The 27067-nt window shown below is 43.1% G+C and overlaps 1 protein-coding gene across 1 annotated transcript in view; it reads left to right on the forward strand.

Moving 5' to 3' along the window:
• Positions 1–1220: 1220 nt before the first annotated feature.
• RERE (arginine-glutamic acid dipeptide repeats) overlaps positions 1221–27067 on the forward strand; it is a 326197-nt gene continuing 300350 nt past the window's right edge. The window contains exon 1 of the mRNA XM_080377911.1: positions 1221–14201. The gene's annotated coding sequence lies outside the window, so the exon portion shown is untranslated. The remainder of the gene's footprint in view (positions 14202–27067) is intronic.

The following is a 27067-nucleotide window of genomic DNA, read 5'->3' on the forward strand; positions in this document are numbered from 1 at the left end:
CTCACCTGTCCCATAAAACCAGAGCTATATAAAGCTTTCAAGTTAAATCTCAGAGTATTTGGGCCAGATCAGCAAGGTGCTTCCAGCTGCAGAGGATTTGGGCTCTGCCTAATGAGGCTGGAGCACTGAAAGAAGTTACTTGCAAAGGCAGAAAAAAGACTGGAATGGGTAAGTGCTGAAATGTGCGATTATGGTTTGTAGATAAGAATTTGAAGCATGTTAGAGAAAAGTGAATGATCAGTAACTGTGTGTGTGTGTTTGGAGTGAGGGGAATAAGTGAATAGAGTATAAGATTTGATTGTTGAAGATCAAGATCTAAACCTGCAGTGCTGGAGAGGGGGAGAGATGTGTCTGCTCCTTAATCAGAGCTTGAATCCTGCTGCATAGCTCCTCACCTTTCTGTACTGTCCCCACGGAGCTCCTACTCGAAAGGCTGTGCTTTGTAACGGAGTGCAAATGTAGCGCAGCCAGTGTCTTTATTACTGTAATAATTTGCAGGGATGGCACTCTTTGGAGCAGAAGGAGGCATCAGCTTAGCAAACATGAAGTAGGAGGCTATTCTGAGAATAGCAGGCAGCCTTAAAAGCCGATCTGAAGAAAGAGGCAGGCAGAAGAGAAGACTGATGAGCAGAGAGGAGAGGCAGGTAGCACTTTTGGGAGCTGTTCAGGTAACAGGATATATAATGGAGTGATGTGAAGGACTGGAGTGGGGAAGATTTCCCATTACCTGCTGGCTCTGTTGCTAGGTCTGTAGAGGTAGCTTTTCTGCATTGTACCTCTGCCTGCTCTTAAGTATTAATTTCCTAATGTCTTGGCTTCTGGGTCTTGTATGGCCCTTGTCTCGAAGAGTTTGTACTGGATGGAAAGGAACGTTGTCATCCCTCTATAATCGATGAGAAACTAAATGATTCAACATTTGGCTTTCTCAGTAGACATTGGCCCCTTGTAGGGGATAAGCACATCATTCATAACCTTCACTCTCAGAAGCTGAAGCTGGCAGTGCAAAGGCTGTTTTCCAATCCCTTGGTTATTTTGAACCACCCACACAGCCTGCTCACCCATTTTCTAGTACCATGGGCATCAAAACTGGACCCTACCTTCCAGCAGTGGCAGCAGTGTCAAACACAGCAGTACGGTAACCTTCCCAGTTGAGTTTGGTCCTGTCAGAAGCTCACTGCCAGAGACCTGACTTTACATGTGTCCATAACACAAAGCTGCCTGGGGTGATGATATGGATTGCTCAGTGTCCACATTTCATCCTATTCACCTTTCTTCCCCAATTTTTGTGTCATTCAAAAATGTTAGAAATGGTATTTTTTTTTTCTCACATCATTGATTTTAAAAAGAAACAAAACTTGAACGCATTTGAACAGTGGATCAACTCTGTTCCTCAAAGGAACTGCTCAGCTCAGTGAAATCTTGACACCTGCTAGGTAGGACATTTGACTGCCTCTCATGTAGGTAAGAATAATTTTACACCCAGTGCTTTTTCCCCTCCTGCTTGCTTATCCCAGGCACAAAATATCACTGTCTCATGGTGCAGCCAGCGAGATTATTCTGGGGGAGCCTGTGGCATGCCCCGCTTGCCCTGGGCTGCCATGCCTTCTGATGTCTCCAGGAAGGGACCTTGGCAAGCCATGCCATGTTTCCCTGTCTCTGGAGAGGCAGAAGCCGTGGGAGCGAGCCATCTTTCTTTGAAGGAAATTAATTGACTGCAGTGCTTCATCAACACCCACTTGCTCATTCACAGACGTGAAGACTTGTGTAAACAGCCTCGCGTGCTGCTGGGGGCTTGTCAGCCGGTGGCTGAAGGGAGAAGCCCTGCAACAGTGCACAGGATCAGTAAAAGCAGATGAAGGGAGTGCAGTTGCTGGGTTTTCACCACTGGAACGAGGATATTTGGCTTTCCTGCTGCTTTGTAGACTGCAATGAGACATGAAGGTAGATGGTGGATACAGGGAGAGATGATCTCTGCTGGGCAGCCAGCCAGACCTGCCTGCCCTGAAGCAGCATCTCAGGCTGTGGCCTCATGCTCCCTTTCACAGCAGGATTTAAAGAACTGTGCCAGGCACCGGCTTAGTCCCACCACTCCCTCGGAAAGCTTTTATTACTGTTCTCTTTGTATTGCTGGGTGAATGATTTCCTTGTAGATAGGAGCTGTGGGTGGGTGTGAGAATAAAATGCCAGAACCTTGCTCCTCTTTGAGCCCATAGGAACATAGCCTTCTCCCTCATCTGACTGCTGGGGTCACTGTGATGATGCTCAGGCTGTCCCATCCTGAGGAGTCCAGGTTTGGTCATTTCTACAGCAAGACAGATACCTACTTGTGTTCCCTCTTTTGGTCCCCAGGAGGGCCTGAAATGCTATCAGATCTGACCCACTCGACATGTACTTTGCGCTCCACAGATAGATGCAGTCATAGGGACTAGAAGTACAGGTTGTGGAGGAGGGAAAGAAGAAGAAATAAAGCCATACCAGCTGCAGCATTCGCTTCTGCTAAGCAAAACTGAAGGTAAAAATGAAGGAAAAAAAACCCCAAAACTCAATAAAAACCAAGGAAGAGAACTGAGGCAGGGAGGAAGAAAAAGGGTTGAGTGAAGAACTCAGATGATAAAAATGAGAGACAGAAAATAAACTACAAGGAAGAAAATAATCTCAAGGTCGAGATCACCTGCTTGTGCCACACTTGAAGTGTATGTGGGGTGAAATCTCATGTCTGTAACATGATGCACAGTCTTAGCTCTGTCTAGAAACACATTTAATCATCCAGTGTGGCAGTTACAGGCTTAAGTTACAGGAGAGAAAAGAAATACAAACTAGTTCTGCAAAATGGACAAAGCCCAGGCAAGATGATACCTTGCTGACAACGGTGTCTGCAGTGGAGGCACCATGACCGGTGCTGAGCATCCCTGGGCTGCCACCTTGTACTTCTAACGGGGTTGAGCCTCATTCTCCCTGGCTGTACTTGCAGTCCAGCTAAGTTCAGCTCTGGTTCAGCATCTCTCCTTGCTGATGCTGGCTGTCAGCAACCAGCAATTTTACTAGTGCAACAAGGTGTATGAGGTTAAGCCGTTTGTCCAAAAAATAAACTGAGAATGAGGGAGTTCTGTGACGGGCAGAGGAGGTGTAGTGTTCCCTTGGAAAATGAGCTGGGAGAGCACTTGGATTGGTGCATTCCAAAAGCAGAATGTTGGTCTTCCTTGGTTTCTTTGCAAGGACCAGAACTGACCCAAGCACGCTGTGCTGCCCAGAAAGGGCTTTTCGCAGAAGCAGTGGCTCCTTCTCTGCCACATGCGTCAGTTCAGACAGATCAAACTCCTGCTAGCAGGGATGAATGGCAAAGATCACTTTTGCCCACCTGGAACTATTTACAAATTTGGCAAATGGATTTGAGCTGAAAATATTATTTTCATGATGGTGTGGGGCTTTTTGTCATTTTGAGAACAAAACACTTTCACTGACATAGTTTGTTTTGAAGGGTTGTTTCTCTTGAAAACTCCTTAAGAAAGCTTTTAAAACAAACTACCAAGGAACCCAAACACTTCCTGCCAGGCGAAATGTTTTCATTGCTAATATTACACATTACTGAGTATCTCAATTTCAGGGTGACCCAACACAATTTATGTGTGGACAGGGAAGAAGAAACTTTGCTTTTTGTGTACATTTAACTTGCAACACACGAATTGCCTGAAGCCCTCACCCCACAAAACCCACTTACTTCTGTTGTTGAGTCTCTCTTTAGCAGCTAGCATTTTAATGACGTGTTCTAACCTGAGAAGTCATCTGAAAGCAGCAGCAGACTCTTGCTTACAAAATGCTTGCGAACAGCGTCAGCCATGAAGGCGCCAATGTCCTAAAGCAGCTGCATTGGTCAAAGCAAAAGACATAGATAGAACTTCATACATCCAGATCCCAATATTCCTCAGTTGGTTGCTGTGGGCTGTATCCATGTCTCATTGTAGGTGCTTGTTCTCATTCCCTGAGATTTTGCAGAAGGGTCTTGAATAATATATATTGCATTAAACAGGCGTCCACTGCTAGAAAATAAGAGGACTGACTGTTAATTCAACTACCTATGCAGTAGGTACCTATGCTACCCATTAAAACTAAAATGCACGTTAAGATGCTTTTCCAGTCTACGTCCCAGCGGTGAAATCCCTTGAGTTAAGCACAGAAAGCGGAGCAAATAAGCCCCTGCTACCAGGCGGGGAGGGGGTGGTGGTGAGAAGGTGTGGTGTGAGGATGACCTTGGGAGAAGGCACAGGGAAAATGCCTCCCCTGAGAGTTCTCAATCTGCTTCTGAAAGCCCTTCAGCAAAGTGTGTAGCCCTTATTTTTGGTGGCTTGTGATAAACTGACCCTTCATTGCTTATTTAGAGTGACAGGATGAATGTTCATCAAACTGACCCAGTAAGTGTCAGATTGCTTCCAATTAGAGGCTTCCAGTATCAGCCTAGGTGACCAGTGTTCATAGATCCCAAGGACAGAAAACAGCACTACGACCTGACTGGATTAAATTGGTTTAACTTAACCACTGTCCCAGAGACAACACCAAAAGCTATGCAAATGCACTGAATCTGGGGCTACTTTCTCCCCAAACGCTGCCTACACCAGGAAGGGAAGAGGGGTGAGGTTTTGTAGGGCAGAACATGTGTGCTGTCCTTTTGCTTCCCTCTCATTGATGACCAGAGTCCTCATAGTTTTTAGGTGTCTGGAGAGTTGCTGCATGGCTGTGCGTAATGGAGTCCTGCCTAGAAAATGCCCTGCTGACACCCCAGCTTTGCCAGTGCTCCAGAGGCACCAGCTGCTGGGTGAGTATTAGTATAGGTTGGGCTTGAGAGTTTTTGCATCAGAAACCTAATGCCGACCATGTCTCATTTGCACTACTGTGAATACATGCAAAATCAAAAGGATGCTGAAAAAAGCAGTGTATGCTAAAGCTCCTAAGCCAGTACATTGCAGGGTAGGTGACAAATCCCTGAAAAAGACTCGCTTGTGAATCAGAGTGGAGCTGCAGGGCTTTTGTGAAGGCAGGTTCCAGGATATGCTCCTTACTCCACACCATTTTTTTTTTCATTTGTCTCCTCATTGAAGCAGGTCTGCAAACAAAAGCTGGGGAAAAAATGCTCGCAGGCTGCTGCACTGCTCTTCTGTTGCAAAGCTGACTGATCTATTTTACTGCACTGCCTTAAGTAAGTCCTAACCTGTGGTTTTTATGCTTTGTGGTACTCAGGTTCTTCTCTCATCTCCTCCAATAAACAGCGATTGAAAGATGCATACCGTGGCTTTTATGCAGGCTATAAAATCACTGACAGTGGGAATAGCTGAATGCAGAGCCTAAAATTTTGTCTACTGTCCCATCAAAATCCAAAGAGTAGAAGTTTCTAGGTATGTACAGCCTGAACCTGCCTTCAGCTTCTAAACAGGAGGGGTATATGTCTTTTAGAAATAGATTTCTCTGTTAATTAACAAAACCTAAAATCCTCTTGCCCAGCTGTTCAGGATCAAGAGTGTTAAGAACAGGCCCCTCCAGAGGGAAGAGTCCCCACGCAGGTGCCCAGAGGTTGCAAGCGCTCCTTGGCTCCGGACCTATTCTGAGACCTCAGATGTGTTGCTCCATTTCTCTGTTGCTCACCTGTCCCGTGGGATGGATGACACTTTCCAGTAAGGTGGGGAGAATTCATCAGTTGATTTTGTACAGTGCTTTGAAGATAACAAGAGCTGAGGGGAAAAAAGACATGGTGCTTGAAATGGAAATTTTCCCATTTCTGTCTCTATGTTTTTTTCTCCTTTTAAAAAAGGACATTCAAATGTACCATCAAAGGTAGCAGTGTTGCAACACCAGGGAAGGAGCAGCTACAATGGCGAGGTGGGAGCCAGAAACCTCCTCCTGGAGGAGCAGGTTTGTGGTGGGAAGGACAAAAATGCAAATCTGAAATCAATCCATCTCTCTCTCCCTTGAACGCTTTGGCCATTTATAACACTTTAAAGTGAAATCAGTCAGTTAGGACAAGAAGAGAAGCTTGTAAATCCATTTACTACTTTCTGCACTAAAGGAGAAGCAGTGAATTTATAGTGGAAATGCAGTAAGTGCACAGATGAGGAGTTTGACATTAGCAGTAGAGAATGGCTCAAAAACATCAGAGCAAACCTTTGAACAAACAGAAAGCATGTAGGCCTTGGGATCCAGACATATCAAACAGCTTTTTGGAGTGTTCTTCCCTCCACTGTCCTGGCTCTGATTTTTCTTCAAAGGCACAGAGGCGTATGTGCCACACGTCCTTTCTGTACCCCCTCCGCCTGTGGTCCTGTTGTGCCGGCAGCAGGAGCCTTATTGTTGCTCCCTGGAAACCTGTCCTGCCACCGTGGAGAAGGACAGCTGCATCGGAAAGATGGGGGTCCTTCCCAGAGTGGCGGAACTCGGCCTCCCCAGGCAGCCGGCAGATCTGCTGACAGGTCAGCAGACTCAATGGCAGGCATTTCAAAGATCTGAACCCCCTCCACCACCCCCGGGTCTCAACTGCACGTGGAAACCACTGTCTGTCCAGTTTAGCAAGATGCTGTGCCTTGTTGCACCAATCCTGTGATTCTAGAGCTGCCTTTTCTGCAAGGCTGGCGAGCCGGCTCCAAAATCATGGTGCTTCTGCTGTGTTGGAGGCCACCAGCTTTCCCGTCTGTAATTTCAGATTCAACTGTTTTTTACATATGCAGGCTTGTTGTTGACAGTGAGGTCCCTTTACAAAAGCCCAGGAGTTTAGATGGAATTGGGATTCTGTGCTGGGATAGATCATAGCTGTGGTTTACACAAGGCACCTTGCCCAAGCGCGCAGGTGCGTCTGCAGGACATGACCTTATGCAAAGCTGGCACTTCTCTGTTGGCAAAAGTAAGACTAATAATGCCTCTGGCTTTTCTGTGTGGTGCTACAGGAGCAGATCTAAGCGTGCCCGCACATTTGTGTGTGTGAATGTGCACGTACTGGTTACTAGTTGATGTCCAGCGTCTGCCACTTCTCAGACACGAGGCTATGGTGCTTGAAAGTGAGAAGGTAGCGTAACACACACCACCACCACACACAAAACCCTCTGGTGCTTAGAGTCCTTTTTACAGTATTCTGCTTAAAAGGACTACTGTCAGTTTGTAACGTTATTACTATCCTGTAGAGGAATGAAGCTGGGTTAATTAACATTGATAACATACAGCTGTGGGCTGGCTTCAGGGGCGGTGGGTTGGCTGACGTGGATAATGTGCAGCTGTGGCTGGTTCCTGCTAAGTAGTTAAAAAGCTCTAAGGGGTATGGAGGAGGAGCTCTGGATGAAAAGAGACCTGGAAGAAGCAGAGGGAGGAGAGAGAGAGTGCCCTGGATGGAGGAGAGACAAGGACAGACTCTGGGAGAAGCAGAGAGAAGAAGGGGGCTCGGATGAGGAGAGGCCGGCTGGAAGAGGAGCCTGGAGAAGGAAGAATTGGGACGCAGCAGGGGCAAGACGCAGGGTGGGCTGGCATGAAGAGGATGAAGAAACAGCACGGACAGCAGATGGACTTTTGAAACCTTGTGGGGGTGGCTGTGCTGGGGCAAGGTGTGGGAACTATTTATTGAAGTTAACCTGGGATGAGGTGGTAAAAGCCTTGTTGCAGCCGGCTACTTTGGATAGAGCTGCGACACTATCCAAAAGCTGTTTCAGGTTAAGAGCCAGTTTGTTATATTTTCTTTACATATCAGATTTTATCTGGTATGTAAACGACAGAATGAATTACCTTGTAACTATCACTAGGTATAAACGGGACACAGAAATAAGCATCAATGGGTGATGCAATTAATCTGACTCATGAGGAAAGGCTGTCATTAGTCATTTGCAGCTTCAGCACCGGTGACTTTCAAGGTGTACAAATCTCTCGTTAAATGCATTTCATGTTCTGCAGATGGCCATTTTGTCTTCTCGCTGCATGCACTGGAACATGCCCAAGTATACAAAAATGAGAGGAACGATTGTTAGGGCTGAATTTTTTTGTTCATTTTTAATCGTTGGTTTTTTTATTCCTTTGTGTGGTGCACATCCTGGGCTTTGATAAATGAGTCTCACTAGACACTGTGGTAAGCCAACCTCTGCTAATATTCATTATGCAGAACCCACTAGGAAATGGTCTGAGTCAGGGAAATGGAACACCTTTAAAAGATAAAAAGATTTTTTAAATATTTCTTTAATGAGGAAACTGATTTATAGCATTTTACATTTCTGGGATGTTTTAGAACATTAAAACCAGAAATTTCAGGGTTGTATGTGCTGTGTGTTAGAAACCATGGAAACACCTGTGAATGATCATGCAGGAATTAGGGGTTCTCCCCCCAGAAAGGTGGTGGGATCAATACCCCAATGGAAATGCATCTACACCAATGCCCGCAGCACAGACAACAAACAGGAGGAGCTGGAAGCCATTGTGCAGCAGGAAAACCATCACATAGTTGCCCTCGTGGAAACATGGTGGGAGGACTCGCGCTACTGGAGTGCTGCAATGGACGGCTATAAACTCCTCAGAAAGAATAGGCAAGGAAGGAGGGGTGTTGGGCTAGCCCTGTATGTTAGGGAGTATTTTGATTGGCGAAAGCTTAATGATGGTGGTGATAGGGTTGTGTGTTATGGGTAAGAAGCAGCGGGAAGGATAACAAAGCAGATATCCTGGGGGGAGTCTGTTATAGACCACCCAACCGGGACAAAAAGGCAGACAAAATATTCTATAAACAGCTGAGAGAAGTCTCACAATCGCTAGCCCTTGCTCTCACCAGTGACTTCAATGCACCAAACATCTGCTGACGATACAACACAGCAGAGAGGAAAGAGCCTAGGAGGTTCCTGGTGTGCGTGGAAGAGGCCTTCCTGATGCAGCTGGTGAGGGAGCCAGCTAGGGAAGGCGCCTTGTGGGACCTGTTGTTTGCAAATGGAGGAGGACTGGTGGGTGATGCGATGGTTGAAAACCATCTTGGGCATAGCAATCGTGAAATGATAGGTTTTAGTGGTTGCCTTGGCAGTGTCAGGTTAACGGTCGGGCTTGATGATCCGAAAGGTCTTTCCCAACCTAAGTGATTCTGTGATTCCATGATCAATGTATTCAAAACTTCATAGCAAGGATACAATGGCTGGGCCATGCGCACAGATACAGACAAGACACTTTTTTTAGATGATGGAAAAGGTATTCAAAGGTGGCTTAGGAGCCTGATGTTAAAGAATCTGAAAGAAGCCACCAAGGTGGAAGCTGGATGTGAACATGCTGTGTGTCACCGACACCGTGCCCTCTGCAGCGGGCATGTTTTCATTCCATGATAAATAACCAGTAGCTTCTTCCTCTTCCAGTGGCCCTGCAGGACATCAAGACCACCTGTAGTACAGTCACCATGTAGTAGCTGATACCCAGTAACTTGTCACCTCAGCCTACTCTGTTGGTAACCTGTTTTTCCAGGTTTTGAAAAGTTGTATGAGATGAACAAATAATATGATTCTTGTTAACAGATTCTGTTGAGCCACTGTATTTGTGTGTACATTTGAATGTGTGTGAATATGCTCAAATTGATTTAAATCTCATTTACATTACTTTTGCTTTCATTTTAACCCATACAGCCAGTTTTAAATAGAGATAACCATGTGTGGGAGGCATTCACAACCATCCAGTGCATTGTCCTTCAAGTGGTATGAGACTTCAAAAAAGCTCTCTAGTAATATGTGAGAAAATGAGATTTTAAATTCTTGTGATTTCTACAGTAAAAAACCCAAACCAAACCAGCAACACAACACCCCCACCCCTCAGCAAACAGTTTTCAGCTAAAGGGCTGGTATTCAGATATTACAAAGGGAAAGAAAGAATATAATCCTTTTTTGTGAGTGGAGTTAGGTCATCTGTAAAAGCCTCTCAGAATATTATCTTCCAAGCTAATCGCTGTATTGACATTTGCCTGTTTCATTAGAGCTGAGCTTTTACTGCATTGCTGAGGTTAGAACCTGACTCATTTGTCATGGTTAAGAACTGGTTTGTAATTTCATGACTGTAGAATTAAAAAAATATATATATCTGCCTTACTTTAACCAGCTGGGTTGAAATGGTGTTCACAGAATTCCCAGTATTGGTGGGTTTTTGGCTTTATAGTTCCTGGTTAGATTTTTTTTTTTTTCTCATAGGTGTTTGTTTCCTTCACTTGGCAAGATGACAGTTATTTAAAAAAGGAGACATGTTTAAACACCTTTGCAAAGAGGCAATTTTAAGAAGTATACCACATACACTGACATACAGATGTCAGATCCAACAGATGCAAGGGCTAACAAAGAGAGAAAGAAAGAAATGTTATCTAAAACTACAAAGAAAAGAACGATTTAGGCCAGAACAGAGTCAATTATCCATGTAATAAACCCCCATGGCTACTGACTGAACAGGTAAGTTCACGGTCTCTGTAATACACTGACAACTTTGCAGCAAAAGGGTAGCGTTTTATGCACATGCAGGAAACAGATCAGCATCTGAAAGGAGTCAAAAGTTGTTCACAGAATCCTCCTTTACACAGGGTAAGAATTCTTGCATCACACTAATAAATCCAGAAATGCTTAGTGTCATTATTATGCAAATACATTTATTCCCTTCAACAGTGTTTCTAAGGTTTGCTGGACACACTAGAGATGCTTTTTCCCTACCCTATGACTGTTATCTGGGTGTGGTGGCAACACTGTCATGAAACATTGTAACTCCTTGCTCACTGATGGCCTGTTTTAACTGAAAGTGTTTTTTATTTTGCATCAGCGCCTGCCTTCTGTCCCTTCAGTAAGCTGGTACTTTGCCACTGTTTTCTTTTTTTTCCCTATAGTGAAGAAGTTTTAATGATAACGGACAAAACACAATATGATTTTTCCATAGCATAAAAATAGTAATATCAAACATTTGAAGTTTCTGCTATGTCTTTTTGCCTCGGTGGATGCCGGATGCATGGCCAGCAGACTGTAGTTGAGAGGCCCAAAAGGGAGCTGCCAGAACAGCTTTGGACAGGAGGTCTATGAGAGCATGGAAGATGGGAAAGCAGCAGGTGAGGCAGGAGCCACACTATGCGTTTTCTGCTAACCTGAAAGGCACGAGGCAGCCCTCAGCAAGGCTCCTGGAGCACCTAAGGGTGTGCTCTTGGCTAAATGAGCTCCATGATGCAGCTACTGCATGGACACCTGTGCATGTAATGGGGACAGGCAGCCCTGCCAGTGGGTTTGTGAATACTAATGGGACTCTGGTGTGACCCTGTTTGCAGTGAAGACAGATGCATTTCCAGTTGACAGAAGAAGCAATGTTTCAGATCCAGAATACTCGGCAGAAATGTTGCTGCATCAGATCTTTAGAAATATCCAGGGGTAAGGAACAGGATTTTGAGGATTAACATTTTGTGTGTAGATACCTTATGTGGCATGTTGGAATTTAAGTCTCTTTGTGGATTTGGCCAATTAGCTTTTCTCTGCATCAGCAATTTTATACCTCCCAGGAGCGCTGGGGGATAGATGCATGAAATGTTGCAAAGATGTCAGAAACTGCCTTGTTAGAGACCTGCTACTATCTCATATAGACAATCTATATGTACATAAAATATTTTACATGTAGAATATGCCCAGTCATTTCACCATCAATCTCTCTTTGCTGGAATGTGAGCCGTGAAAATCTGCAGTCACCAGACAGAGGAGCAGTGATCTCTCTCTGCAGCATTTGGGTCTTCCTTGATCTTCCGTGTGTTAACTAAACCTTCTAGCTTTAGCTAGTAGAAAATTACAGGACAAGCTCTGTGGCTTTGTTTATTATTGTCCACAGGGAGGACCGCATCTTTGCCCCTCCAAACCAAACCAAACCAAAAAAAGCAGCAGCAGCAGCTCTGAATGCTACTCCTGCAACAATCCTCTGGTTAAGAAGCAAACTTGTAAATGGATCACTCATTCATGGTACAAGGACATAAGTATGCCTGCTATAACTGGCTGTGAATAACCACCTACTCCAGCAGTTCAACTTGTGTGAATTTCAGGGGGTACACAGATGTTAGTTATGCAATATAGGAGGAAATTCCCCCCAGACATGTTGACTTTTGTTTAACAACAAAACATGACATCAAAATGCTGTGAGTAAATACTTCTAACCATTGTGTGGTGATATTATCACCAGAAGGTTAGCAGAAAAGGAAAGAGGGAGAGAAGGGGGAGCTGGGAGAGAGAGGCTGTTGTGGAGAATTTTCCCATCACCGACACTGTGACTGGGGAAAGCTGAAGGCAAGGCCACCGTTGTGGCAATTCATACAATTTTTAATGCATACATCCAGAGACGAAAGAACAAAAAATTGTAATTAGAAGAGAAAATAGGAGAGATGGACTCAGACTCTATAAAGAACAGCTTAAGTGTAGCCTCCAAAATGACTGTCTCAGCCATTTAACTGATGTGCATTTTTAGACGCTTATCTAAATTAGTTATTAGCACGCCGTCAGCTCTGTGTCTCAACCCCTGGTGGTAACGCCTCTGAAGTTATGCCAGGGATAAATTTGCCCTGTATGGTCAGGGCAAAGAACTAAGTTCCTCTGATGTACAGACCTCAAATCTCCTTGTATATGCCTTTCGCCTTCAGTGACAACAGTTCCTGCTTCCCTGTGCTGAAGGCAGTAATGTTAACAGCCTCAAACTTACCTCCTGTGGTACTACTAGACTCAGCCATGAAGACGGTTTACAGAAAACACAAACAGCTGGTGTTACACAAGTGTAATTAAGGGCAAAATCTGTCCTGACACATCCTAGTGCTTTTTCAAAACGCAGATATAATTCCACATGAAGTTTCTCAGATCCCCAGGAAGAACATGTGACTTTCTTTCCCGCCATGTGATTTATTTTGCTGGCCTGTGTTCCGTGGCTGAAAGGTGAGGTTAACGTTAAATAAGAAGTTCGCTTTATTTTTGGCACTGGTACCTTCAACGCTGCCTTTTGTTAACTACGTGATAGCTCAGAGATGCAGCAGCTTAAAGATCTAAGTGACCAAGCAATTTATTAATTTCGGTAAATTGGCATTCTGCTGCTGTGACAACGGCCTCACGGCGCAGACAGCGGCAAGCTGCTCGCCCCGGCCGCCCGCGGGCAGAGCGCGGCCTCTCGGCACAGCAGCGGCGGCGGCCGAAGGTGCCCGATACGGAGCGCGGCCCCGACGGCCCGCAGCCACCGTGCAGCCACCGGCTCCTGGCAGAGCCTGAAGACGTTTCAAACACGCTGACTCGCAAGGCTGCCAGCTCTCCGGCCAGGGCGCTAGGCAGGCACACCGGCCCGGGGCCGCCCGCCCGCCCGCGGCTGAGGGGAGCTGCGGACCTGCCGCAGCGCGGCGCGGCGCTGCCCCGCCTTCGCGCCAGGCCTCGTGCGGTGCCGCTGCCGCCCGGGCCGTGCCCAGCCGCCCGCTAGGGCCAGCGGGCCGGGGGGGACCGGGGCAGGCCGCGCGGTGGCTGCGCTCACGCTCCCTGCTGTTGCTTCGTTGTAGCAGGGGACGAAGGCAACCTACAAAGGGCCGCTCCTGGCGTCGGGCAGCTAGGCCAACCCGCCGAACGGTTGCGGGGTGTAGCGTGACTGACCCTCCCCGCGCACCCCGCTGCGGGCTGTGGCGGCGACAGCCGCCTTTGTGCAGGCGGGCGGCGGGCCGCGGCCCCCCTCCCCCGCCTTCCCCCTATTCTTTTAAATCACTTCCATCCACTTCGCCGATTGGTTCCGACCTCCTGCCGGGTCACGGGGTGTCCCTCCTCCGCCAATGGGGAGGCCGGATACTGGCATGCGGCTCCGGCCTGGCTGCGTTGCTGGGTGCCCGTTCGGTGCGTGCGTGCGTGCGTGCGTGAGGGAAGGCAGGCGGAGGCAGCGCTCGGCTGCCTGGACCCCAGCCCGCCGCCGCCGCCGCCGCCCCTCCTCCTCCTCCTCCTCCTCCTTCTCCTTCCCCCCCTCCCCACGGTCCCCCGCCCCGCCCCGGCCCGGTCACCGCCCCGCTCCTTGTCTCCCCGTTAAGATGCCCCTGGGTTGCCGCTGCTGAGGTACTGCGCGGGGACCCTTGCCGCTCGTCGCCGCCGCCGCCCGGGCAAGAGGGGAGCCGCTCGCCACCGCCCCGCTCCCGCCCCGCGGCCCCGCCGCCACCGCTTTGTCCCGGCAGCCAGACGGAGCCGCCGTTGATGGTGTAGCGAACCGCCGCGGTAGGTGGGCGCGGAGCGGCGCAACTTGCTGGGGTTTTGTTGTGGCCGCGAGCGGGGGGTGAGGCCCTTACGTGTGTGGCGCGGGTCTCTTTATTTATTTTTTTATCGGTAGCAGCGAAGTGCGGGAGAGAAAAGGAGGCGGCGCTGGGTGAGGGAGCTCGGGGGAGAATGCCCGGGCTCGGCGCGGGAAGGGCGCGGAGGGGGATTGCGGGCGTGGGGCTGGGGGATGGAGCCTCTCGCCAGCCCCTCGCTCTGCCCGCGCCTGCCCCGGGAGGACGCACGCACGAGGGGACTGGGGCCGGCGTTTTTTCTCCCGTGTGGGGTTTTTTTTTATTGTTGTTGTTGTTTGTTTTTGTTTGGGTGCGTTTTTTGGTTTGTGGGTTTTTCGTTTGTTTTTGTTTGGGTGGGTTTTGTGTGTGTGTGTGTTCTCTAGAGAGTGTCGCGTCTGTGTAATGCTCAGTAGAGAAAGGGCTCTCAGGGAAAGGTTTAACTTGTTACCATTTTAAATAGGTGTGAGATTGGGAAACATTTAATTTAAATGGACATGCAGAGGAAGTGGACTTAGGTGTTTAAAAGATGCGCTTTTTTCATCTGTGGTAGGTATGGAATTGTGAAAGGAAGATTTTATGCAAATGAATTTAATCGTAGCATTTTCAGTAGCATAGGAAGGGGTGGGTTTTTATTTTTTTTCTTTCTCTTCTTCCCCCCCCCCCCTTTCTCTTTTTAAAGTGTGAAAAGCAGATGATCAGAATCAGAAAAGTAGTAAGAGGTAGACAACATTAAAGGCTTCATCACTGAAACTGGCTGTTCAAGAAATTGCTGGGAAGAAAACAATATGATTCATTGTTGAAGTGTCTTTTCTCTGAGATTTATTTTTACATGCTGGTTGCAGTTACTTTGATTTACTCACTTCTTATGCTGAGTTTTTCCTTGAAGCAGTAATGTTCTTGGAGATTAGAAGCTCAGAATGTTTCTATGCAGTCAGCATGCTACTATCTGATGTCTGTTTACTCCTGAGTTACATTGACCAATTATTGAAATCAAAGATATTATTTTGTTTGTGCACCCATGTAACTAAAATGAGGAGCCTTAGCCACTAGTTCTTACTGTTACAATTCAGTAAAAATGCTTTCTCAAAAAAATCTGGTGACATAATTAAAATAGAATGCCAGTTCTTAAGTATGGATTTTAACCACATAAAAATGAACCCTGTGTCAAAAGTAGTTGTTGGTTGTGAAAGGCACTTGTCAAATTTCTGATTAATGTCAACATAATATTTTTCTTGTAATTCTAGTATTACCAGGCAAACATTTTGGGTTTTTTTGTACAGTGTTTCCTTTGAATTGAGAAATCCATGGTGGTTAAGAAGGGTGAAAGTGTTGCTATAATAATAAAAGCAGTTCTGGTAAAATACATCTCATCTTGGTTTTACTCCTTGAGTTTGTACCATAAACTATGAACTGGGGTTAATTTCAGTGGCCTGGTTTGGATATATAGTGATTTCTAGAGATTTGTCATATTGGTTGATCACGTCTGGGGGGAAGAGGAGGAGGTAGATGCACACAATGCCCAGGCTTGGGAGCTCATTGTTCTTTGCCACACACTCTGCTGTGTTTGGGACTGTGCTCTCACTCAAACGCTGTATCTTTTTCTTCTGAGATGTGAAGGATAGAGGATGGGAAGCATTTTCTACCTCTTTCCTCCTTTCCCAGAATGTCCTTTTGGTAACATTGCAAAAAAGCAAAATAGTAAATTAGAAGCTAAAGGGCGCCAAAACGTTCTGTATGCTCTTTCCTCCTCCCTCCCAGCGCTGGCTCTGCTTCTTCCGCTGTCTGTAAGTGAATATATAAAGAGAGAGGGAGCACATGAGGTGAGACTTGGAAGTACACTCTTCTGAACCCTGCTCAACTTTCTTTCATGTTCTACCTGCTCCCTCAAAATGAAGACCCCAACTGGATTGAAATAAAAATTATTACACTTCAGGCTTGTGTATTAGCTTTGGGATGTTTGGTTTGGAGGCATGTGTGCAAGGAAACTGCTATCAAGGGATAGTCTTCAGACAGATGCTTTGGGATGACAAAAGTAAAAGGAAGTGTGCAGAGGCAGATTTCAGTGTATGCACAGTTTCTTCTCTTGATGATTGTTTAATGTTTCTGGTTTTATAGCAGCATCTGTAAAAAAAAAACCACCAACAAATCAAACAACCCACCCCCAAACCCTCACAAACCCAACAAAAAACTCAAAACCCTAAAAAAGCCAACCAACTGAAAACCTAACCAGTTGTAGAATCATAGCATATTTCAGGCTGGAAGGGACCCCATAAGGATCGGGGAGTCCAACTTCCTGCTCTTCACAGGGCTACTACTATAGCGTGTGCTTTAGCTGTAAAAGAGCAACTGCTGCACAAGGGCTTGAGTTTATGGGTTATTGAGGCATGGTAAAATGTCACTTAGCTCACTGATAACTTCAACTAGCTGATGGTACTGAGGTATGCAGAAGGGGATAAAGGAAAAAAGCCCATGTGAGTGTTGAGGAAAAGTGCTAAGTTTTTTTGAAAATGGGTAGCAATGACCACCGTAGCTTAAGCATGAGGCCTCCGAGTTTTGTTTTTGACTCTTTAGCTGACTTCAGTGTATAATTGGGGTAAATTATTTCAGTTTCCTTACCTGAATAAGATGTGGTGATTGCCTCTGGATTGAGGAACACATTTTCTGTATTTTTCTACCACTCATAGCTTTGTGTGGCTAGGGATAATTTTAACGTTGTTATAGGCTATTGTTGGCATGAATGCTACAATTTGAGTTCAGAAGGAGGTATGGTGAAATACTTACACTGCCTCTCTGTGGCTTTGTGATTCCTGTCGCATGTGAATTTGTACTCTGGAGTGACTGAGAAGGGGGATAACTCTCCATTTGGAGAAAGCTTTTGGTATCCCTGATGAAAACTGCAAGCATCTCTTGGGTAGATAAAGGTAAGTGGAGCTAGGAGGAGAGCCAGACGTGCCTTAAACAGTAGTTGTGTAGCTGGAATAACAAACAGTGATTTCTTGGCATCCTGGGGTTTATTTTACCGTAGTGGGGTTTTGTATGCCTACCGAAGTTCATCCTGTGGAGGTGTGGGTGTAGAATCAGTGCTACTGCAGCAAAAGGCTAGTAACAACAATATTTGTGAATGTGAAGAGATAATGGTGTGTGTAATTCTTAATGCTGATTTAGGTTTAGGTGAGAAAAATGGCATTCTGATGTTGCAGTTTAATAACTTTTTTGAAAAACACATTGTTTGTAAATTTACTAGTACAGCTACAAAATGCATCTCTCTATTTTAGCCGTACTAGGTAGTTGTTTTGCCCATAAAGACGTTATTTCACTTTTGGGAGTGGGAGGAAAAAAGTGAGCTATGAGCATATAGAATTTTGCAAGTATGTGTTACTGGCAGTCTAATGGCACAGCAGAAACTGTGTTATTCTCTCAGCAGAGCTGTTCGTACATTAAGATTGCCTGAAGGTAGCTTTGATTTCATTATGTGCCGTATTTAAGGACACTGTAAACTTCAGTAACAAGTTATGCTGTGTTATTGGCGTATGAGTACAGTACTCAAATGTTAGTTAATTTCTGGTTCAGAAAATAATGACAGTTGGAAAACAGTGATTATGTGATGCTGAGGTGAGTGAGCAACTACATAAATTTAAAAGGGGTGGCTGGGTTTGGAGTTGACCATTTCAAATCAACCAGCCAGCTCTCTGACTTCCAAATGTATGGGTTGTTGGATTTTGGGTTGTTTGTTTGGTTTTGGTGGTTTGTAGGGTTTTTGGGTGGTATCCTGGTTAGACTAACTATTTTTAAGGTTCAGCTATTTTTCACTTTGGTTTTCCTATGGAAATATATTGCAGTTGTTTCAGTTGCATGAAGTCTAAACAAATCATCAGGCCCAACTTTAAGGGATGCATAGTATCTGACTTCAGCTCAAGGCTTCAGTTTGAATCAATAGGCATAAAATATGTAATATTTTTAAAAAAGACTTATCTTGGAACCAAAACAGAACAAACCTCCTATTGACTGGAAGCTTGTTTATTTAGTGTGCTTTTTTTAAAGCTGCTTGAAATGAAGTTTTTAGTCTACTGATGTTAAGTTGGTTTATTGCAGTAGGGAAATTGGAAGGTATGCGAGATTGGCATTGGTAGTGTGGAAGGTGTCAAAAGGGGTGAGTGTGATTAGATGCAGTTTGGAAATGGTGTTTCCAGCAAGCTGCTAGGAAGAAAATCTAGCCACTTCTTGGAGTGATAGGAGGTGTTAGGGAGCAGGATCTACAATGCGGTATTGTGCTCTTTATGTTAGTTTGCCAGCAGCATTTTACACAAGCTTTTATAATGTTGGTAGCTGTGCCCAACTGCTCTTTTCAGAGAGGCTGATGTATGAACAAAGGAGCAAACAAGATATGAATACTGTGCTGGCTCCTTTTGATTTAGAAGTCTACTGGGGCAAGAAATGGCTGTAAGTGACTAAAAAAACCCAAACAGATCAAAAATATTTTGCCTGACTGTGCCTGTTCCAATAGGTGTTAGTTAGTGCTTTTTTTTAATACAAATGTCTGTTTAGGTCACTGAGCATCTGGAACCATAAGCTGACCTAGAGCACAGTGAAACTAGCTTGGATACAGTCATCGGTTTTCCCTCTATGCCTGATGGGGATAATGGTAGCCTTATTTTGTGAAATTCTTAGACATGCATGCATAAAATGCACTGTATCAGAGCTGATTGGTGTTTCTCAATTTTAGGCACAAAGGACTGCATTTATATTTGGCATCTTAATTCTGTAAAAAGTGCAACTCTGAAAATGTAGATCAGTGTAGGTATTGCATAGATTTGATAGATTAAAAAGTAAATTTTTATGATTGGGTTACTGAAAAATGGGTAGTTTTTTGAATGTGTAGGTTGTCTTTTGTTCTTCCTACAGAACATGAATGAGAGGCTAGTTCACTATTTTACAATTCGAGGTAAGTGGAAGAAAATGAGTGCTTGTTAATTTTGAGGTCTTAGTTATTGATCTGTGTATTTAGTCTACTTATCTATATTTTAAAAAATCATGGTATTATTAATCCCTGATACTAAGTCAATTTCAAATATGTGTCAGAATTTCTGTTTTATAGTGGTAGATGTTATGTGGTCTTTTCATAGCGCATGTGATGAAGGCTGTAGTGTAAATTTATTTTCATGACCAGCAGTACTAATGAAGCATTATGTTCTAGTAGTTCTTCTGAGGAAACAAGAGCTTGTAAATCCTGAATTTTGACTCCCTCACCCCTGTTGCCAGTGGATTCCCTCTGCCCTGTCCTTCATAACAGTTGAATGAGCAAGTAGCATGGATGGGTCTATGGACTAGCTGGCTGCCAAGCAAAACTTAGAATGCTGGTTTCTGTCTGGCTGTGCCTTAGTGGGGATGTAATTAATTACAGAGTTTTTTTCCTATCCATCTGCTGGTTTACACAAAACTTTCAGGAATGTTGGTTATTGCTGGGATGACTGTTGTGGCAGGCTGGTTTGAAATTCATCATGCACCAGAAGTTACTGGCATGAAATGAGAGGATAAGGGAATTGGGGAGGGGGGGACAGGGGGAAGTGAAATGAATTGGGGAAGTTTTTCTCTGAGAAACCAGGTTAAAGAAAGTTCTGTCATCTAGCACTAATAAATATTTCTGTCTGCGTGAGGAACAATTTCTCCTTTGTTCATCTTTTTCATATGGCCAATTATTTTGGGGTGGAAACAGACAAGTTCTTGGGCACTTGGCCCATCTTCCTGCAGATCTTCCTTCCTTTTTTTTTTGGAGCTGTTTGGAAGCATTCTTAGTGATCAGTTGGCTGGGAGCAGGCATCTCATACAACTGTTGGTTAAAATACATACAGGGAACATTTTTGTTGATATGTTGTGCTACAAATGAATGAAACATTAAGAAGCAGGATTTCTTACTAGTGAGAAATCACTGTTAAAATTTTAGAAAACCAAGCTTTTGTTTGGTTTGACATGGCTCTTGGTGTGTCTGTGTGTTTATAGCAGTTCTCCAACAAATGAATCCTTATATAGAGTAAGCCTAATTGATTTTAGGGGACTAAGAAATTATAGATCTTACTTGATCTCTGATATTTTGCAAGTGTTATATATTAAATTCTGAGGCAGATACTATATGTTAATCTCTTGATCCTACAGTCAGATTTCTGTACATGGAATCATGGTAGTCTGTATGCATGTAGGGGAATGGATGGGGGAATCTGCCTGACGGCAGGGGGGGACTTTTGATCATGCACATAACCTGTGCATGTATGTATTGGTGCCTAACACAAGGTAGGGGTACATGAATGAGTTAGTGTAGGGTAAGTTGCGGTGTAACTTTAATGTTAGATATACAGCAGGAGTTCACTCTCAATGACAGCTTATGTGTGACATGTTGATTTTCCTTCCTTGAAGGACAGGTAACTTCAGGCAGCCCTGTTTACTTCTGTCCTTTAGTAAATGGCTCTGGGCACTTAACACAAAGTGGCTGTGACTCATGGGACCTCTTCTGTGTGCATATACCTTGAGTCAGCACTTTGTGAAGTACTACTCATTCTTGTTTTGCTTTAGCCAGTATCTTAAAAGTTTTAACAAAATATATTTGTAATGTTGGCAGTAGAAGCTGTAGTGAAGAGAGGTTTTAAGTTTCCTTTAAGTGAGAAACAGTTCTAAGCATGCATAGACTATGGGAGAGCTAAAATGTGTAGTGACTTCTAGAGTTGCAGCTACGGCATTGAGTCAGGCTGGTGATGCCAGAGATAGGTCCTTTCTATAGGCTACTGAAATCACTATGGTCTAGTGGGAGCTGTAAGACTGTACTTCACTTTAAACCTGAGTGCTCATGATAATTATGTGGTTGCATTGCTGTGTAAAGCAGGGTAGAGACGTGAGTGTATTGCTGTGGAGGAATAGGGAGTTTAAATGGAATATGGTGGTTTCTGTCAAAGTTTGCTCTTTTGGCAACCAGTTTATTCCCTGGTTTAAAGAAAAATGGCAAGGTCAGTCAGTAATTAATTGTGTATTATAGGATGTTAGGGGATCAGAAGGTTTGTGCTAAATATTAGTTATTATATATATAAGCTTAAGGATTATGAATCCTCTTGGATGTGTGTATATGACAGTAGTCTGCTGGTACAAACAACTGCAAGGGACTCGAACACATGGTGTTGATGCTAAAACGCCTCTTTATATTTTCCTTGAAGTCTTCATTCGTTCATGCATGTTAATATGAAAAGTGTCATGAAAATGAAAAAAGAAAGTGATGGTACATCATAGAATTCTAGTGCTCTAAGGGTTGTGTTTCTCCAAGAAATTACACCCGGTAAAAAATCATGGTGCCTAGGCACTTCAGACCTTCAGATTTGTTCTGAATTAAGAAAGAGCATTTGACAAGTGGGTAGGTTCTTCACAAATGCTTCATGGTGATAGGGTGGACATACGTATCAAATGCTTTTTCCTATGCCTGTAACTGAAGAGTGGCTCTGAGCTTGGAAAACCTTGAGTTGATTGGAGCTGCTTTTCTCTTAAACCTTCCACTCTGTGTGTGGCTTTTTTGTTTTGTTGTGGTTGGTTTGTTTTGTGGCCTTTTTTTTTTTTTTTTTTTTAAATAGTGGTGCAGAACTGTTCTTTCCAAGTTTTTCTTGCTCACAAAAACAACTTAACCTGTCTTTTGGAATTCTACCTGTGTTCCTTTAGTTCTTCAACTTGTTTTCCAATCTCCTCTGTCTGCAGTAGCTTTAATGCAGGTACTTCACCTCTTGTTCAGGTGTATCAGCTTCACTGTGCTCATACTTCAGTATGATCTAGAATCAAAGTATGAACACAACTTCAAACTATGGAAGTAGAAGTGTAAACTTATTGGTGAAGTTACTTAAAATTTACCTAGTTAAGGCCCAGTGTCTGACAAGATTCTGCAAAGAAAGCTTTGCCTCACTCCTTGTTCTTAGTAAATTTAAACATGGGAAAGAGCACAGGTTCTTTAGGTGAACAGAACGCACACAATTTAACAGTAGTTGTGTGTTCTTCTGGTACCTGATTTATGTGCCAGGGTGGTACATTCTGAATGAAAAGGAATGCAATATCTCCATTAGAGATCTTCTAACGAGGTCAGTGTGGGAGATTTAAACACTTAATCCTCATTTTTACAAACTGGAAGTGAGATGCAGGAAATCTAATTTCTGTCTTCAAGGTCGTTCAGTTTCACAAAACTTAATAGACCTTCCTCTGACTGCTCCTTAAGCCACTGAATTACGCTACTTACCTTCTAATGTGAACCCTTAAGAAACTTTACCCAATGATAGAATGAACTTAAAGGTGTCTATACATGTAAAGATTTCTGAGTGTCAAATGCCCCGCTAGTAAGGCATCAGGAAATAAACTGGCTTACCTTAAGGCTGGTTTGGGCTGTGCATTTAATTTCTAATGTATTTTACTTGTAAAATTTAAACTACACGTTTATTATTATCACATGCACACACAAGTTTATTTGCTGTAACTGGGAACACAGTTGAAATGGGCGTGTTTTTAGTGAAGTAAACCCCATTTTATTTTCTTTTTTGAGAACTTGCTGTCATTTGCCCCTTATATCTGTGGTTAGTCAGGGAGACCTCCTCCCTCCTTCTTGTTCACGGTGGTTTCTGTGATGCAGTTTCCATGGTAAATTTTATATTCACTAATTTGTAATTTGATTGAATTCAGCAGAAGCTATGGAAGGTTTTCAGATTGTGACAGTAGGAAAGCAGTTTAAGGCTGCTCTTGTATTGGCTGGCAAAAGCTAGAGTAGGGTATTGTTTCAGAGGTTAGCCTTTACAACAGAGGAATTGAGTGAAAAGGAGCAAATGTGGGTAACTCCATGAAGGTGAATGTGCACAAACATGGATGGAGTATGGTAATGAAAGTAGTTCTCCTAAGACAGAGGTGCAAATAAAGCAGCTTAATGTCTGAATAAAGGGAATATGGATTTAGAGCTTCTCTGTTTGTAGGCAGTCTCTTAGTCTATGTGTGTGAGGTTGCAGTGCATGCTTCTGGATGAAAATCTGAATAATACTGGGATTAAAAAAGGGCCAAGTTGATTTTTAATGTATACTCTTGAAAGAAAACTTAGGCAGAATCCAAGTTCTAGTCTGACCTGCTGAAACAGTCCTGGTTGCTGTTTGAACGTCTTCATCCAAGTTTTGAGATATTGTAGGACTGCAGAAGGTCAAAAGTAGTGCATATAGTCTAGTAGTCTTCAGGTATATTTTTATTGTAATTTGTAGGAAGGGCTAGAATTATCAGTGACATCTTGGTACATCTCAGATGTCCTTTAGCAGGTCAGTAGAAGTATATGTGGCTTGTAATGTATTTATTTTGTACCTCTGCTTATATCTATATCTTTATTTATTTATTTATTTCATAATTATGCTAGTTTCCCTACTGCAGACTTTGGCTTTGGGATTCTTCCTGCTGTTACTTTTTTTTTTTGGTGGTTAATGTGAGTGTGTGAGGATGTGTCTCTTTTTTCTGTGAGACTCTGTTACTATCATAGCTAATCTTCCAGGGCTGGCCTTGTTAAACACAGTTCTGTAAACAGTATATCTGCTCATTCTTCTGGTTGGAAAAAGTAATTTGATTCTTATTTCCTGCTTCTCTTCATGCTGAATAGACTTAGTCTTTTATTGTTGAATGTTATTGTTTAACTGCGTGTTTCTCTTTCCATGTCTGTAATATATGAAAAATGAAACTGGCTCCACTTGCATTCTCATTGTATGTCACTTCTCTCCATGTAGGCTTGCTTCAATTAATAAGCCCTGTTCTCTTCCCTACAGTAATTATTCATCAAATAACTACTTCCATAGCCGTTGTCCCAAAGTACAAGTTTAGTAAGATGTGGAAAGTAATTACTTTTATGTATGTTTAGTGAGGTCTTCTGAGTCCTGATAAGTAATGCTCACACTTTTCCTTGCTGGGACTTTTCTGAGGCTCTAATGCATGTTAGATATTCTTGAATAGAAACAAAGGCTGGGAGGGATTATTAATGAATGAGGCCACTTGTTTATGACATTCTGTTTGAAATGAAGCATGTTTCCTGTATTAAATCCTAAAGATATTTTAATTGGGTAGTATTTAATTTCTGAAGATGATAGAGTTATGCTACAAGTAGACAACAAGAGAGACTGGAAAGATTGCATGTTGTTAATCCATAACAAGAATTTAGATGTTGTTGGTATCACAATATCTGGATTTTGCTCCAGGCACTTAAAAAAACCCACAACTTTGTTGCTTGGCTTCTAGCTGAACAAGTAATTTCTGTTGTGTTTTTCTTGCTAATACCTTGCTAATCTGAAAACGTATGTTAACTTAGTTATACATTATGTTTCTTCTTTGCAATGATGGTGAAATAACTAAATTTTTTTTAAAGACAATTTGTGCTCATTAGTAGGTTACAGGAATTATAGGTAAAGCTCTCAGGAACCTGTTCTACTTGTTCAAAAATTATTACATTTCAAAAACATAATTTGAGCAGCTCTCTTTTGGCTTTATTGTAGGTACTTGCACCTTTTCTCCTCCAGTGATGAATGAAGGTCTTTTGCTATTTTACCATGTTCCTGATTTTTATTTATTCTTTTTTTTCCCTGCTGGAACATAACAGGAAGATAAGGTGACTTTAAAAGTATGGCTGTTGTTTTGGTGGTGGCTTTTTTTTTTCATCCTTATATTGATTTCTGGAGATTGATATATATATTAGGTGGTAAGGTGCCGGTGAGCTCTGTTCTTTGTGATTGTAGATCATTACTTTCTCACTGTATCTTTTAATTTAAGACATGGTTGCTGTTCTTTTACTTCAAAGTCAAACTGATTGCAGCTTTCTGTCGTAGCTTTGCCTATGTTGATTTGTGTCTTGATGTATCATTAACATCTATTTGATATTACTTGTCTATTTCAAAGTAGTAAAGGATCTTCTGATACACAGCTGTAGAAAATATCTGGTTCTTCAGTATTGAACAGATTATTACTGTTTTTTTAAATGCCTGTTCTGATAGCTGCCAAATTGGAATTACACTGAATTTTCATCTTAAAGTTTTAGAATAAATTTCTAGCTTGCTATTTTCAATGGTTCTAAGAACTGTTCTATGCTACAATTCCTGTCCTGAATACAGTTTACCTTTTAAAACAAGCTTTGTAGGAGTTAGTCTAACTTCTTACTCCCCTGTTTACTTATTTGTGCTTTTAGCAGAAAGCATATGCCTTTCTACTTTGTAATAGCAGGATGTCTCTGGGTATTACTAATGGACAGCTCCTATGGTTAGTCTCCCGCTTGTTACTAATAGCTAATTTGTTTATTCAGAGAGTGAGTCTGAATCAATACTGGAAATACATTGAGTAATATTCTCGCTACCTCCTGAAAGTGAACAAAATTGGGATTTTGCTTTCAGGTGTACAAATGTGAAGGTATAGATGTTGAATGAGCCTTCCAAGATGGAAAAAGGTGGCGTCACACATTAGTAAGCTAAGGAAAGCCAGAAGGTTATTTCCTATGTACGTTTGCTTTTAATAAAAATATGGTCTTTAGAATCTAGTTCATTAGGAACATAATTTGAACCTCATTTAAATACGGTTCTTTACAAACAGTCTGTGGTTCAGTAGGTATGTGAAGAGTAAATTTTGTATTCTCTGTAGCTTCCTTTCCTCCCCTGCCCCCAGGTGAGAAGGAAGGGCTCCACAGAAGAAAATTAGGCAGAAGAGATTAATACTTGCAGTGCAGAAAACAGACTGATCCTTCTGTGATCTTAAGTGTCTCTTTGAAGTCCAACCAGGTCTATTCTCTGTGTGGCTGGATGTGTTTGGGAACTTGTGTAGCCTTTCTGTCTAGTCTGTGATTAGAAGAGGTGGTGGCTGTAGTGAGCTGGTCTCATGAGTAAAACCAGAATATTTTTTACACTTTAAAATAAAACTTGATGTTGTAGAAACAGTTACTGGGGAGCATGGCTGGAGGGAAGAGGGTTTCCTTCTCCTTCTTTTCTGAAAGTAGTTAGGCATGTGTATGAGTATACATGAGTTGTTGTATGTGACTGACTACTTTTTTTTTTTTTTCCCTGCGCATTTGTTTGGAGGTTTTTTGAGAGAAAATGAAGACCATGTCCACTGTGTTCATTCTCCGCACTATGACAATACAGAAAGACCAGACTTAAGGTATCTTAAAAGTACTGCTTCACTGTAGCAGCAGAGCCCTTGTCCTCAGTGTTTAAGTTGAGGCAAATGCCTTAGTCCTAAAAAGTATTTTAAATTTTGGAAGCAGTGTATTTTTATGTGGGAAGAACCTATTTGGGTAGCGTCACTTAAGCATCCCTTTGAGATTGTTGCCTGCTTAGTTCCTTGATGTTAACAGTTCTCAGGTCATCAGTTCCTACTTGCAGAAATAGGACCTTAGGGGCCAGTCATCCATAGCACAGTCTGACTTCTGTAGCTGTGGAAAAATGTCTTAAAATTTCGAAAGACTGCAGATGTTAAGTATTTGTCAGAATGAACTTGCAGAGTGTAGTACGTGGCTGATATGCTTGCTCCAGTGACTATTAGCTATGAATTTGGGCTGTAGATAAATTGGCTGTCAGGGTGGGCTGTAAGTGTTGTCTCTATAGCAAAGCACAATTTTTTTTCTATTTTAAAAAACACTGGTATTAAAACACACCTTTACTACTGTGGGGACTGAACACTGCAGAAGCTTTTCATGTTGGTGAGAAACTGCTTAGAGAGAAAAGATGTGCAGAAAGTCTTGACATTTGGGGGTAGCCCTGGGTAATGAAATGCATCAGATGATTGAAGAGGAGGGAGCTGCTTTATGCT

Source organism: Falco punctatus (genome assembly GCF_963210335.1).
Source record: "Falco punctatus genome assembly, chromosome: 3".
NCBI classification, from domain to species: Eukaryota; Metazoa; Chordata; class Aves; order Falconiformes; family Falconidae; genus Falco; species Falco punctatus.